Here is a 15,721-nt window from a genome sequence, read left to right as displayed (position 1 = left end):
AAGGGACAAGTCCCGATGACATGTGTATACATCATGTCCTTGATTTCATTAAGATGTCATCAGTTTACCGGATTTGTAATCACATAAGCAACACGACGGGTGCCACATGTGGAGCAGGATCTGCTTACCCTTCCGGAGCACCTGAGATCACCCCTAGTTTTTGGTGGGGTTCGTGTTGTTTATTCTTTAGTTTTCTATGTTGTGTCGTGTGTACTATCTGTTTGTCTTTTTCATTTTTAGCCATGGAGTTGTCAGTTTGTTTTAGATTTATGAGTTTGACTGTCCCTTTGGTATCTTTCGTCTCTCTTTTTTTAACGGGTATAAAGTGAAGAACTATAAAGAATAAGTATAATAAATGAAATACTATGTTTTCAATATTTCAGGTCACAGTTGCTGAAATGGGAGGACAAGATATCGAAAACTTTCTTGACCAAGTATCACACAATATGGCGTTTCCTCCTTGGAATTACAATTACACTTATGTGAACGGGATTAAGGTAAATTCTGATTATATTTGAGGAACAGAAAGGGGTTTAATATGTTCGTCGTTTTCTTTTTGCTTTGATTCACACTTGCTCGCCTTGCAAACCATCAAAAGTTTCACAGAAACTTTTACATTAGTCGTTTAAATTGTGTCTAGTGAATACATTCAAGGTGAAATAGAGAAAAAAGCAAACCGCATTGTTAAAAACGAGATTAGCATAGAAGATGGAGAGATCACAGGAACAAACAGAAAAACATATTTTGTTAATCATAAATTTTCTGTTTACTGATCCGTCTATGCGTCATTTATAATGTTTCCATGATGTTGTCAGTATTTCATCGACTTATGGTTTTTAATTGCCTGTCTCTGTTATCTTCTCACATTTTCAACACACTTATGTAGTACGTCGAAGTTATCGTATGTGTACCGAATGCCGCACTTTAGGTATGATCACATTACAAAAATCATTCAAGAGAAAAAATCATTTTCAACATATAAATATCCCATAATGAAAAAAGGTAATAATTCCATAGTGCACATTTTCAGGGTTCAGAATATTCAGCCTTTCTTCATGATGCAGTATATCTTTACCTCATAACACTGAATGATACATTAGAGGAAGGACTTGATTATAAAAATGGCACGTTGATGTTTGAACGGGCCAAAGGCAAATCTTTCAGAGGTATTACAATTTGTTTCCTTTTATGTGATGGAACAACACAAAAACCCAGTTGGAAAAGGCTTATCTCATCCGATCAATAAATCAGTACAAATATAAAAAAACAAGGCAAAAATGTATAGTACCGATCTAACAGTACTATTAGCAACCGAAAATTTATTTAGTTCAAAGCCCCTTTTCAACTGATAGATTGAACATGTAATACTCGAATAGAATATCGATAACTGTCCTTCAACTTGAATTGTACTAAAATATTCGTATTTAATTTAAAATATTTGATGAAAAATGTTAAATTCTCGGGAACATATGTCAGTATAAAATATCCGACTTACATGTTTTTGTCTATATAACAGAATGGATTTAATTCCTGAGGATTGGTTTCATTCTTCTCTGAAGTCAGCGAAAAGAACATAAGATAACTAGAAAATAATCTTAACCGCACTTTCTTTCATCCTGTTTTGTTTGCATGCACAGGTGTTACAGGAAATGTACATCTGGATAATCATGGTGATCGAGAACCAGATTATTGGATATGGGGACTGAAATCGGCCTCAGCTAAATATGAAGTTGTCATGGAAGCAAAAATGACAAATCAGATACAGCAGGTACGAAATATTTAAAAAAAAAACAAAGTTTAAATTGTAACAGCTCATTGTCCAGTTAAAGAAAACAGAGGATCATTCACAAGATACTTACTAGTAATCATTTGTGAAAAAAATGTTCTATTCTTTCTTTTTGACGTGTTTCAATATCATTATCATTTTGTTTTAATCTGCTTTCAATCTGATATATGATCAGTAAAGGTCTTTAATACTATCTTAATTCATTTTTTATGACAGGAATATTAGGTGACATAAACGTATATGAACTATTCAAGAGAGTATTTTCTTTTATCTTTGAAGAAAATTTTCCAAGTGCAATCGATAGAATGGAAAACAATCTACCACGGTCCACCACCAGATGAACCAATATGCGGTTTCAATGGAGCGAAGTGCCGAGAGTCCAGAATAGGTAAAACGTGCTTCTACAAAAGAATGAGTTAAATTAATATTAAAACAAAGTAAATATCCTATAAAAAAACAAGGAAAAAATAAAGCAAACGTCAACACAATACATATAACCAGCATAACTTCCAACAACCATGATTTTTCAACAGAAAGTTTCTAAATGCATTTTCCGTCATCATAAAGTTGGGCTGTTGAATTATTTTGTTGATGACTAAGTCTTTGGTTTTTTTTTTTAACTTAACATTATAAAAATAATAATCATTGTCAAAATAATTAAATTTTGTGTTTGTCAAATTCATGTTCACGGATTTGGCCCAAATTTTCATATCTAATTGATTACATTACTGCCGGATCGGATATCTAGTTGAAAGAAAAGAAAAAGAAGTGGAACTGTTTGTCAATTAGTGAAGGTAAAGAAAGCCAAATTGGTATATTTTAACTGTTTTCTTCTGTTTCTATGGGCTTTAAAAGTTTAAAAGAAGTGCATAATTTAGAATTTTATGCATCTTATAAACATGGTTTTACTTAAATTATAGAACGGAGCTTCGAGATATTTGTAAACTTTTGAATTATAGACACTTATCAATAAAATAGTCGATTGTGGTTAGTACAAATACAAGTGGATATTTTTTGTACATAAGCATAAATTCCACCGAAAACAAATTTCAAAGAAAGATGATATATTGATTTTTTTTAAACATTAATTTGCATTTCTGCACCCGGCGATACCTTTAAAAGAAGAAAAAAATATTCCTGAAAAAAAGGCAATAATTCTATCAAAAAAGGGAAGAACAAGTGCACCTTTTATGTTCGGGAGTGCTTGAGTTGGCTATACTGTCTTGAAAACGTAAATAGTAAGAATATTTGATACATCATCTCGCTTTGAATTCTATCATTTTTATACATGTATCCCACATGTGGGTCAAGTGAAATATATTTCTAATGAGTCAATGTTGTGTTCGAATAAATCATTTTTACTCAAAGTAATTGACGACAGATTTTACAAGAGGATCTTAAAAATACATATCGGTTAACAGGATGTTGTTGAGTGATAACCCTGAAAATGCATCACTAGGTGTAGCTGGCTTACATAAATCCTGAAACCGAATTTCAGAAATCCTTGTTATGAGACGGAAAGACAGAAAAAGGTCAAACAGTATACCCCCATTGTTTTTTAAAGCGGGGTATACATATAAACTAATAGCGACTAAATTCAACTGGATTTTTCTAGGTCTGTTTGATTTCATATTTTATGTTATCATCGTTTTTATTTTAATAAGATTTTTTTTGTGTAATTTGAATCAGTCCACCAAATGGTTCATCCTTGTATCACTTTAATATAGATTTAATTGCTAAATACATGCGTAACCTATCTCTAGCTAAATGGTTTAAAGTTCTGCGCCAAGACAGAAACATGGCAGTTGTTTATTCGCTTGATGTGTTGATGAGCTTTTGATTTTGCAATTTGATTAGGGACTCTCCTGTTTTAATTTTCCTCTGAGTTAAGTATTTTTGTGATTTCAATTTTTAAATTGAAGGTCACATGTATAAGGATTTGATGAGGTCGATTTATTCACTTTCAAAAGTGAATAATTTATCAGCGACGTTTATTTTTGGCAAAATTGAACCAAATTGGGTGCTTAAAGTGAATTATTATTTAACTTTTGTAACGGATTTGACTATATGTTTGAACCTTTTAGATTATAGCCCTTCATCTTTTATATAAGCTTTGGATTTCAAATGGTTTGGCCACGAGCATCACTGAAGAGACATGTATTGTCGAAATCCGCATCTGGTGTAGGAAAATTGGTACCGTTAATGTTATTATTAATGATTGAACAAAAACGAATCACATTTTTCTTTTTTTATTTCTTAGCTAATGCCCTTTTAATGTCAAACAAATAGTCTTGCTTATGTTTTAATTGTACCAAACGTTGGCGATAAAAGCCTTGACTTTAATATTCACTAGGATTTTTAACCACCATGTACGCGTACATATGATATATAAACAAACTACGTCATTACAATGAAATAACAATTTTATAAAATAAATGAGAAGACATCATTTGGCATATGAAATTGCTGGCTTTACCTTAGATAATAAAAATCTTTAGTGTTTATTCCGGATTAATAGGATTGTATTACTCGGCTCACAGAATTAGAAAATAATGGGAATAGAAGATCACTTATTGATTGTATATAAGAATTCATATATATTAATTTTTGTAGATTATAGCTTAAATGTGCTGAATAATTGTTTGTATGTTATTAGTATTGCCTTTTTCTTAAAAGACGTCATTAAAAGTCTGAGAAATGTATAACCTTTGGCAAATGCCATAATATAAGTATCGAAACCATCTCTGGCCATAGGTGTTCATAATTTTATTACAATTTGTGACAAGTAATGTTTTTTTTTAGAGAAAACAACAAGATCTAAATTTACAGATCAAACAACAAGCCTCTGTATCTGTTAACGAATTTATTTTTTATAAAGTGGTAGAATTTATGGTAAACCTTTACATTTTATCAGGTTTTTTTTTTGTATAACAATACAATAAAATATAAAACATAAATCCATAAACGGTCATAATGATGTAATTGGAAAATAACACACCTGAAAAATGGGAACGGTATTGTCTAGAGTAGTGAACAACAAATCTTTTCTTTTGTTGTTATTATTGAAAAAAGTTATTCATGACGAACTTACAGATCTACATCTAGACATGCAATAACTGTGGTTCATATTAGATCAAATTAAAAACAGTTCCTTGGGTCGAACAAATAGAACATGTTCACATATTAGATTAAAAGATTTATTTGGTTATTTGGGGTTAATTTTTGGTCATATATCTGTTTCTCTGATGGTTGTTGTTTAAAGAATACGACCCGGTTAATGCCCGCGTCACACTGTCCCGATTTTAACATATACGATGGACACCCGAATGCGAAAATTGTAAGTTCGTACGAAGTTGGTCCCGATCTCGTTAAAATACCAAAAAGTGAGCGAAGCAAGTACGATGAATAACGAAGTCTATACGATGGTGCCGACATTATATACGATAGCAAAAGATGGACATACGAAGGTTAACCGAAGACGGGTATTTAAGCTTCATATCTCAGGTGAAGCCTACACGATGGATCACGAAGGCTACACGATGGATTACGAAGGCTACACGATGGATTAAGATGATGGTACGATGGCCATACGACGTCTAAAAGATACGAACAGAATTTCGACAACATATCGTTTCTGTACAAGTCTGCTATGCATGGCGAGAAATCGATCTTTTTGTCTAATTCTTATAAAACTTAGTTTATTATCCCCTCGCATACTACATGTAAGTTGCGTGTAGATAAAATTGTTATGGACACTCTAGAACCAAAATGCTCAAAACTTGGTATGGTGTTACTCGTTAAGAATATCTTAAGCGCTATTGACTTTAAAGTTCAAAGGTCAAGGTCACAGTGGCAGTTGTAATACAAGGCAATATCACCCTTGTGGACACTCTAAAAACAATATGCTAAAAAAGATTTTAACCACATTTGGTATATTGTTCCTCAATGTAATGATCTGTCATTTTTTATGTTCAAGGCCAAAGGTCAAGGTCATGCAGATGGACTTGTTTTTTCTCCTTGAAATAGCATAATACACAGGAAATTGGTTGCTAATTTTTTTACCTGCTGGTTCTAAAGACAATATTAAAGGTATTCCCAGTTACTGAATGTTTTGGTTGATTTCTAAAAAAATAGTTTATGTATCAAATATGCATATTCAATTTATCATTTTCTGCATGTGTCTTATACAAACATAGTGTCCATATTTGTCCCCAATATGTTACATACGAGGGGATGGCACCCTCGGCATTGCCTTGTTTGAAGTGTAAAATGTGTGCACTTGTTTGAATAATCACCCATAATTACGCCCATGTTACTGATCTATCTTAAAGGTAAGGTAATGGGTTCGTTGATCCCTTTTATTCAAAAAGAGCTCTTTCCAGGAGAATATAATAATAATATAGACAAAAGGAAGGATGTGGGGAAAGCAACAAATGCGGCAAAATATGACATATAGAAAACAAAATGGTTATGGAGTAAACATTGGTGTGACAACAACTCAGACGATACATAAAAAATCTGAATAATGAAGAAAAAGTTGGTTTTCCCTATATACGTGTACCTGCAGTCGGTGTACGAGGCGCGTTTATGATTTTCATTATGTTACTTTATGTGAAAAATTGACAAAAAATAATATTTTACTTGTAAAAGTAAATCCTGAGCCTGTAATAGCTGCTCTTCTTGTTCCATTTGAATTAATAGAAACAACCGCTGTCGCCTTTCTTGTTCTCATAGAATCATATGATATGAGCTCCATGTTTTGTGAACGTCTTTCTTAACTGTCGTATTAGACTGATCAGTGCATATCGCGCATGGCACTTTAAATGTATTTTAGCGCGACAATTAACTTACATTTAGCTGGATTTATTGCCGTCGTAGTTCCATCTTGTCGCCTTCGTACTTTTATTCGATGGCAAAACGACGGGATTACGAGGTCTTCACGAAGTCGTGTTGCCATCGTAGGACCTTCGGGTATCTTCGTGATTCATTCGTGTAGACATCGTAATGTCAAAACTGCCCGATGGAAACGATGGAAACATGAATGCAATACGATGTGCAAAGATGCATTCCCGGTGACATTACGATGGTGAGGATGGTGATACGAACTCAATACGAACCCTCAACATCGGACGCACCTTCGGGGATTTTTTAACATGTTAAAAAATTTAGAACCCTTCCCGAAGTTGTCCCCGAAGGCTAGAAAAAGTGGCCGATTGTTCTACGATGGTTAAAGATGGCACTACGAATAGCCCGATCTGGATACGATCAGTCCCGATTTCGAAAATTTCCATTATCGTGTTGCCATCGGCGTAAAAATCGGGACAGTGTGACGCGGGCATAACAAATAACATTGAGAATGAAATGTCTATATAGTGTAAACATACACGAGTGTAACGTATTGACTGTGACATAGAAACTCCATGCGATGGAACAGAGAGTATATGTTTCTGCTGATAAATTGGAATTTGAAAATTGGAAAGTTGAAACCATCACGTTGGACACAGAATCTACTTTTTAAAAGTGGTCCATCTGTGTCAATACTGAGGGAAAAGACCAAGAATGAATCGATCTTCCTACTTCAGGTAGTGATTATTCATAAAGTTCAACAGAATATTTGAGATGTCAACACTCTTTTAACTGTTGATAATTGACTGATTATATCTGAAAGTGAAATTAAAGAACTTTACAAGATGCTTTGTATTTTTGTCTATAAAGTAAACTATTAGGATTTCAAAAGAAAAAACAAACGCCATCATATCACATCTCCTTACTTATACAGTTACCTGTTGTTACAAGTACATATGGGGCACTTATAATTTAAGTAAAAATATAGTTTGAAGTCGTCATCAAAAAGAGATTTTTAAAACAGACCACCCAGAAATGGTAAGCCGGTAATATAACTTCCGGACTGGCAACACAAACTTGTGGAGACGAAACTAGTTTTTGCTTTGTTGCAGATTTGAGGGGCTTAGCAGGATATTCATACTTTTCATCGTCTTTGTACCGAAAAACGTATATAGTTACAAAACAAATCATCTTTTATCTGAGAAGAAAATACATTAAAAGTAGCCCTTAAAATTCATAATATATTAAGGGTATGTTATAGTAGTCAGATATACTGTGGATACCTCTTTTGAGCAAAGCTGCTTTTTTTCTGTATCACTTATGTTCACCTTGTTTATTTTTAGTGCACTCATATTGCTCAAAATTTAGTTTTTCTATGACAGATATTATCCTAAGTTATGTTTTCATTCATCGACTAATAATTTTGTTTAACCGCCTTGTTAATTTTATTTATTTTATGAAATCATAAGACACTTATTTGATATTTAAAAACTCAGTATCGGTTTTGGTCTTTAACTAATCACCAGTTGCAAAAAAACTTATCGCTACCACACCTTTGGTATTTTTAAAGCATTATTGTACGTATTTTTAAAAGCACGAATCAGATTTGAATTCTTTAGTAATTTACTCTACTTTTTAAATATAAAATCACACATGAAAGTTATGATTAAGAAACAAATCTAACATGAGATGTTGATATAAATCTATATACATTTTCCGTAATCAACCTATTTGTCAATTTCTCGAACAATGCATATTAAGGATGTACACGAGCAAAACATTTCTAGAATCAAACATTTTTTCTTAAGCAGATCTTTTGGTTTATAAGACTGTAAAACAATAACTGGTTAAGAAAAACTCATATGGTGGTGCACTTCTTTTATTAGTACGACCCTTTGAAAATACCCAAATTTGATGATTTTCCCATTTTTCATCAATTTTTACATATTTTTGGGCTATTATTGTGAAAAATTTATACTTTTATTTTTTTCAATAAAGATGAAGTGGACCAATCTGAATACATATAACTTTAAAAAAAAACTATAATAAGAAAGTTTTATCATATTTTGATGCTTTTTTGTGTCAAATTTGCCATGCTGTCAAATTTGTAAACTTGTTATTTTTCTCAGTTTTAAGAACAAAATGGATATCATTTCAACTTTTTTGTTATAAATGATTGAAAAAATAAATATCTAAGAAATTTGAAAAGACAAAAATGATATGGGATGAACATGATTCTTGTAAAATCATTTTTTGTACCCCTCACCCGTTTTCTCAAAATGTTGGCTAATAAGACTGACTTGATTGGTCGTAAAATTTAAAAACTGGATTGTTCAAAAACTATTCTTGTAAATACACAATTGTTTCACAGAGTCATGTTTGATTATAATCTTTTTAAAATATTGATATTTTCCACTTCTATCACATGTTTTGGAAATAACTCCAGAACGAGATTTCAACGTGACTGAAACGTCAGAAGAATACATCCTTAATATTACATTATTTAGTCATTTGTGTTCGAAATTAAAGTGTAACTGTCAAACATCGATTGTGTTTTCATTATTTTCTTTATTTTTTTAGGCAATATTTCAACATACACGATAACATATAATTTAGCTTTTGTTAACGTTTTTATTTGTTTTGTTTCAGATAAGACTGTTTTAATAGTATGTATATGCATGGCATTGGTTATGGTTCTTCTGGTGGCGGGATCATTTAATTGTTATCGGTTAGTTTAAGTTGACATGTGGTAGCCCCATGATTTTTTACGGAAATATCCGGGAATAGTAATTGCGAATACTGTTACTAACAAAAGATAATGAAAATAGAATTGACAAAGAAAACACAGTTTTTAATTTGAACAAAAAAAAAGTTTTACAAGAGTTGATTACGCATTCCTAATGAGAAAAGTGGACATCCCATCGAAAATGGGATTCTTTACAATAAACAAAAATTAAATAGCAATTTATTTTTGATTCGAACTGAAACATGGTCACACAAGTTTTAGGTATTGTAATTGTACCATATTAGTATGGACATGTCTATTACAGCCAATCGCCAGTTTAAACATTACGGATCATGTAGATAGATTTCCTGGAACTAAGAAGTATATCTTGACGTTGATATTTTTGAACATACCATTAGGTTAAAATACATTTGCTATTACATATTCACACTAGTAGACCCTTGGAATTGACCCCTATGTCTGTTCAATTTTCTTTATATTACATCTGCTTTTATTCAACTAGTATTTGTTTCTGCTGTCAACTGACGCTGGTTCTAACTTTTCTCAAAGGAATCTCGACAGTTGTAAATTCTACTGGCGTTACTGAACAAGAATTTCTTTTTAAAATGAAATGATACATTACATTAAAAACTATATCGCATGAAATGACTAAGGGTTTTCATCAAATATTTTACAGGCGCTATAAATATGAAAAAGACCTTGTGTTGGAGTTATGGAAAATCAAATACGAAGACGTACATAAAACAAAAAAGGCATTATCTAGAAGTGGCAGTATAAGTATGGTACGAATATAACATTCTTCCTAGTCAACAACAAACTGAAAAAATACACAATATAACATTTCTGCCGAATTCAATATACAAACAGGGTGAACCTTTTTGAGCTTTCCTTCATGATACATAATTTTTTTGTGACTGTTATGTACCAACGAGAATATAAAGCCTTGTAGGGGATCTCACAATCATTTTTTTCTGTTGAGTTTTCAAAAAGTTCTACTTGTGATTTAACAAGAGCTGATAATTGGGCCATTTGAGAGAATAAAAACTTTAATGTTGTTTAAACGTTCTTTGACGATTTATATTTTAGCAGAGTTTCATGCGTCACACATTTTTCTAGTTCAATATTATAATCAATCTGTATACCTTTAAAGAGATATTAGAGTTACTTGGCGAAATGATTTTTGATTATTTACAGCTGAGTCTGTGCACAGGAATGACGGATGACACTTCCAATTCGATGAATAGTCCTAGTCAAAAAGTGAACGATTATCAGGTTTTTTCAACGATTGGCCACTACAAAGGAATGACTGTAACTATAAGACAATTAAAAAAGTGCAGGATTACTATTGACAGAAACACACAAATGGAACTGAAAGAAGTAAGAACCTTTTATAGAAATATTTAAGTCATTAAATAATGATGTTATAGTTTATTTTTCAAAGTGAATCATGATAGTATGCACGAGGAATCAGTCTCATGTTAATTATTTATTTACTCGACAATTCGTGAAATAAAATGAGAAGTAAAACGACTTTTTGTACAAAATAAAACTGTCAAAGAATGAATTCGGTTTTGTTACTATTGAAATCAAAACGTTAAAGTGTTGATTCCATTGAAGTTTTTATAATGGTATTTTAGATGAGAGAATTTGTTCATGAAAATGTTAACAGATTTATTGGAATGAGTGTTGATGAAAGGGGGCCAATGGTATTGACACTGTATTGCGCTAAAGGAAGCCTTCAGGTAGGTTTATATAAATTCGTTTAACATAAATAAATTTATATTTATGGATGCTAGCAAACCTTGAATTAATAAATAAACTATAATCTTTTTTAAGAAGGCACCGTGATTCCTTCTCTTATTTTTCTACAAGATTATAAACTAGACTCGGTCACATATTTTGCAATTCAAGATGTTGCTTTATGTCTAAAACACTGTACTACTAAGTGTTTTAGATGGCATCAACTAGTAAAGAAATGATTCACGGTGGCTTGAACATATCGTGATTTTACCACGTATTGGCCCTTTAGGACAAATATTTTACCCTAAGCGAAAACGAGGGGTAAACTTTCGTCTTAAAGGGACAACCCGTGGTAAAATGACAATATATTCAAGCCCTCATGGATTATTTCGATTCTTATAGGACAAATACTGCATTTGTTTTTTGATCGAAGCGCTCTAGGTGAACATGGTGAAGGCATTATTTGCTGTTCCCATAAATAAACACACTATTAAATTGACATAAAAGAACAGAGCAATCTGAATAAGTGACATTCTTAAACTATTTACACTAAAATATTTAAATAGGTTTGGATGAATCTAAATGACAATTGTACTTATATGTCTAAAATGGCTTATATAACACATTTCAGCATAGTTTGTTTACTTGTTTGTGATGATTTTCGGTTTCACAAGCGTGTATTTTCCCGTAAAACGCTTATATTCTGACGTCATAGTTCTATGTAGTCGGGTAGCTTATTCATAAAAGAACATATGACATTGGAGTACGATCGGAACAGCCCAAACACTATATTCATATTTTACCACGGGTGTATACTCAGAGCGTTTGAAGGACGTCATGTTATAATCAGAAGTTCAAACATTCTAGCTTTCTCAATATATATCAAGTTACGGATATCTATTAAGTTTTACATCAACATATGGTATATTTCTTTTTACGTCATGATGCACATTTTAAATGAGAACAGTGTCGTAACTGATTATTAAACTTTTCCATCCGATTATATAAAAAAAACCAAGACTACAGCAACTTTTTGTGATTGATTAATTAATGAACGAACTACGTTATGAATAAATTTATACATTCATAATTTACCCAAAAAATACAATACATTATGCAATCCAAATCGGCGTTACATAGTTCAACTTTAACCTGGTGATTAGTAGATTAGTTTTTATTCTGTTATAAGTTTTTTGTAAACATTCGTAAATGCACAATGCTAAATTGATATCAACTCGCTAAAGATAACTATGGTACATCTGACGCCTTCATGATGCATAATTTACATACCTTTTATAAAACAGCTTACTGCTGAATATAAAATGATTATAATTACAAATAAATAATGGAGTGTTGGTCTATGCAGATCATGCAGAACGCTTATTTGAATATTAGTTTCCTTTTTGCATTTTTAACTTTAATTGGTGTACTTCATTATCACTGAACTAGTATATATTTGTTTAGGGGCCAGCTCAAGGACGCCTCCGGGTGCGGGAATTTCTCGCTACATTGAAGACCTAGTGGTGACCTTCTGCTGTTGTTTTTTTCTATGGTCGGGTTGTTGTCTCTTTGGCACATTCCCCATTTCCATTCTCAATTTTATTATATCCGGTTGCTATAAGATTTCTTAAGAGCTTTTCGAAATAAAAGTTTGTCTGCCCTTTTGGTTTGGGCTAGGACAATATCTATTCTCTTTCACTATTTTAAGACACAATTTTGTGTTCCTATATGGCAAACTGAAACTCGTTAAACATATTTAATTTTTATCATCTGCTAATTCTCAATTGGGCCGGAACAAATAATACATAACCCGAACCAGTCCTGAAAGAAATAATTGATACAACATCCCTTATGAAATATCATCATTTCTTTACTATTAGTTGAACATCGCCAACAAAAGAAATCTTTGATTCAGAGTGGCAACTCAAATAAAAATCCCCTCTTGTGACACAACATGGTGATAATGATGATTGGAGGACACTCTACGATCGGATGCATCACAATTGGTTATATATAATACTTATATAAAAATCCTTTCAGTAAACTCACATTTGCTTTTCACTTTCCACCGAAACTACATAATTAAATGTTTGAAACTATAAGTAATTTGTTAGAGTGTATACTATCTTCTATTGAGCAATTAAGTCACAAAGGAGATGATTTAATAAGACTACCTTTTACCCATTATGTTTGAAAACATATGTTATTTCGAACACAATTCTTTAGATATTACTGTGGATTCATTATTATTCGTTGTATACCAATTTTCGTGCATTTCGTGGGCACAAGTGAACCACGAAATCAAATGTTCAACGAAATACATATTTTAAATAGGTTTTGTATTCGGAGATTGTCAAAACAAAGACATCAAATATTCCCGAATATGCAAGTTTTCAGCAATCCACGAAAATTGATACTCACGAAAATAAATGAATCCACAGTAGTCAATAGTATCTTATTTGAAGTGTGTAGATTAATACATCCCCCTTTTCAGTTGAAATTACAAAGTTTTTTTTAAAGTATTGAAGAATGTCACAATTTTTTGCAGCACAAGGGATAATATCATGACCCTTGATCGTTTATCTAGCTTTTAAAGTGAGCGATATAGGTTGTAAAGATTCTGTAGTTCAAGCTATAATTTGATTGTCTTGTTCGTCTAAAAGTTTTGCACCCCCAACAGACAGTAAAGGGCATTGAGTAAGCAACTATTTTATATTCTATTAGGAGTCGCCACATGTTTACTTATAAAAGCTTTTAAAGCAAATTATAACATATAGCATCCCAATAGACGGTTTTAACACATAGAGACAAAAAAAAAATAGCACAAATAATTATCAAATAAAATCAGTACTCATAAACATTTAATAAAGTAAGTATCAGATTGAAATCAAACAGAATATGGACCAAAAGCACTTTTAAAATGTCACATAAGTACATAGATCATGATTTAACGAATTTTAGAAATACAATTAGCAGCGCGCAATATCATAAGAGTATAGCGAAACAATAATCATGTATCGTTAAGCAGTTGGAAAAATTAAAACAATTCAGTTTTATTTCCCATGTAATTGTTTCATGATTGGTTTCAAAAACGAAGTACAAATCTACGGATTTTCAGAATTTTATGTACCCTACAAGTAAGCAGTAATTTGAATTTACGTAATAAAAGAATGATACAATTATGGTTAGTTTTCCAAAAGACAGTTTAAAGGTTTTCCTTTCCGCTTTCGTGCATTCAATTGCCTTGAAGCCTTTTAACAGATACATGTATTAAGCACATTTTGATCCTAAATTGAACAAAGTACCAGTAAATTAATGTTCCGGGATAGAAGTATCATCTTTATGAATTGTCTGAGTTTGATCAATTTTATGATCTGCAGAATGATTTGTGTATTTTTATATCTAATAGTGAAATTCTACAGAAACACAGAGGCTGGTTGAAGGATTGAAAAAAGAAGAAAATAAAACACGTTATAAATGTCATGCGTTCTAAGCGCTTTTCTTGATTTCCCTTCATTACGAAAGTTCACAGTCGAATATTTGATAGTCATGAATATATATATACGGATCGTAACTTTTAAGAGATATAAGAAAAAAACTAATAAAAAATGCATCAAATATAAACTCTGCCTGAGGGATTCGAAACATTAGTTTCATCTATATGACCAAAAAGAACCTACAAAAAATGCCGAATCCTTTTTAGGAGTTTTGGCTTATGAGAGTTGAAACATTAGCTAATTTTATGATTTCAAAAGTTATAAACCATGTCGGTTCCGACATATTGCCTACTGAGCTGATATCGACCCAGTGCTGTAAAAAATGAAAACGACATCTTATAAAGTACATGCACCTGAAGTGCTTTTCTGCATTTTTAACTGCATTTAGAACGCTCAAATCTGAATATTTGAAAGCCAATGATGGATAAGAAGAGCTGAAAGAAGAAAAAAAAACCAACCTGAGCATAACCAAATTCTCCAAACGACAACTTTGCCTGTGGTATTATAAATATTAGTTTCTTTATATTTTCAAAATCTATAAATAGATAATTTTTGAAAGATTATAAATCATTTCAGTACCAAAGCATTGAGTTATTATAAAGGAATATTGCCAATTAATGGAAAAAATATGCCTAAAACTCGGAATATAATTTACATTACTATGATAATCATGTATTTCAGGATATCATTGCCAATGAGGATATTAAGTTAGATTCCTTGTTTAAATTTTCACTCATAACAGACCTGATAATAGTAAGTATTCAGTTATAATGAATATATCTTCAAACTAAAAAAGGCTAACACTGACACTCACGTTTTCTATGTTTAAAGTTCTTTAACAGACGAACTATCAAAAGTCTTACTCTACATTTTTATACATTAGTGAGTGAATCATTACCCCACCCACCAAAACACAACATAAAAACAACCGGAACGGAGACGCAATGCTTGAATGACAACTGTATACATCTAAACATGCATACTTTTTATCAATTAATATACTCGTTAGCTTAATGAATATAATAACTTCTAAATGCGTAAACAAATGTAGTGAAACAAATTACAAACTTATGATACCTGCTTTTAAAGCTGATTTAGAAATCTATT

General features: G+C 31.8%; 2 long non-coding RNA genes across 2 annotated transcripts; both read left to right on the top strand.

The window, feature by feature from the left end:
- The first annotated feature begins 389 nt into the window (after window positions 1–389).
- On the top strand, window positions 390–2,159 carry LOC143070655 (uncharacterized). Its single transcript, XR_012976622.1, has 4 exons — window positions 390–497; window positions 1,031–1,166; window positions 1,638–1,768; window positions 2,066–2,159. It is a non-coding gene; the product is annotated as an uncharacterized LOC143070655 (long non-coding RNA).
- Window positions 2,160–10,053: 7,894 nt separating this feature from the next.
- Window positions 10,054–15,371, top strand: LOC143072403 (uncharacterized). The gene is made up of 4 exons (XR_012977165.1): window positions 10,054–10,159; window positions 10,572–10,754; window positions 11,015–11,119; window positions 15,296–15,371. It is a non-coding gene; the product is annotated as an uncharacterized LOC143072403 (long non-coding RNA).
- Window positions 15,372–15,721: the final 350 nt, after the last annotated feature.

This window comes from Mytilus galloprovincialis, chromosome 4 (genome assembly GCF_965363235.1).
Source record: "Mytilus galloprovincialis chromosome 4, xbMytGall1.hap1.1, whole genome shotgun sequence".
NCBI classification, from domain to species: domain Eukaryota; kingdom Metazoa; phylum Mollusca; class Bivalvia; order Mytilida; family Mytilidae; genus Mytilus; species Mytilus galloprovincialis.
Note: the sequence above shows the minus strand (reverse complement) of the source record. Positions and strands in the feature narration are given on the sequence as shown.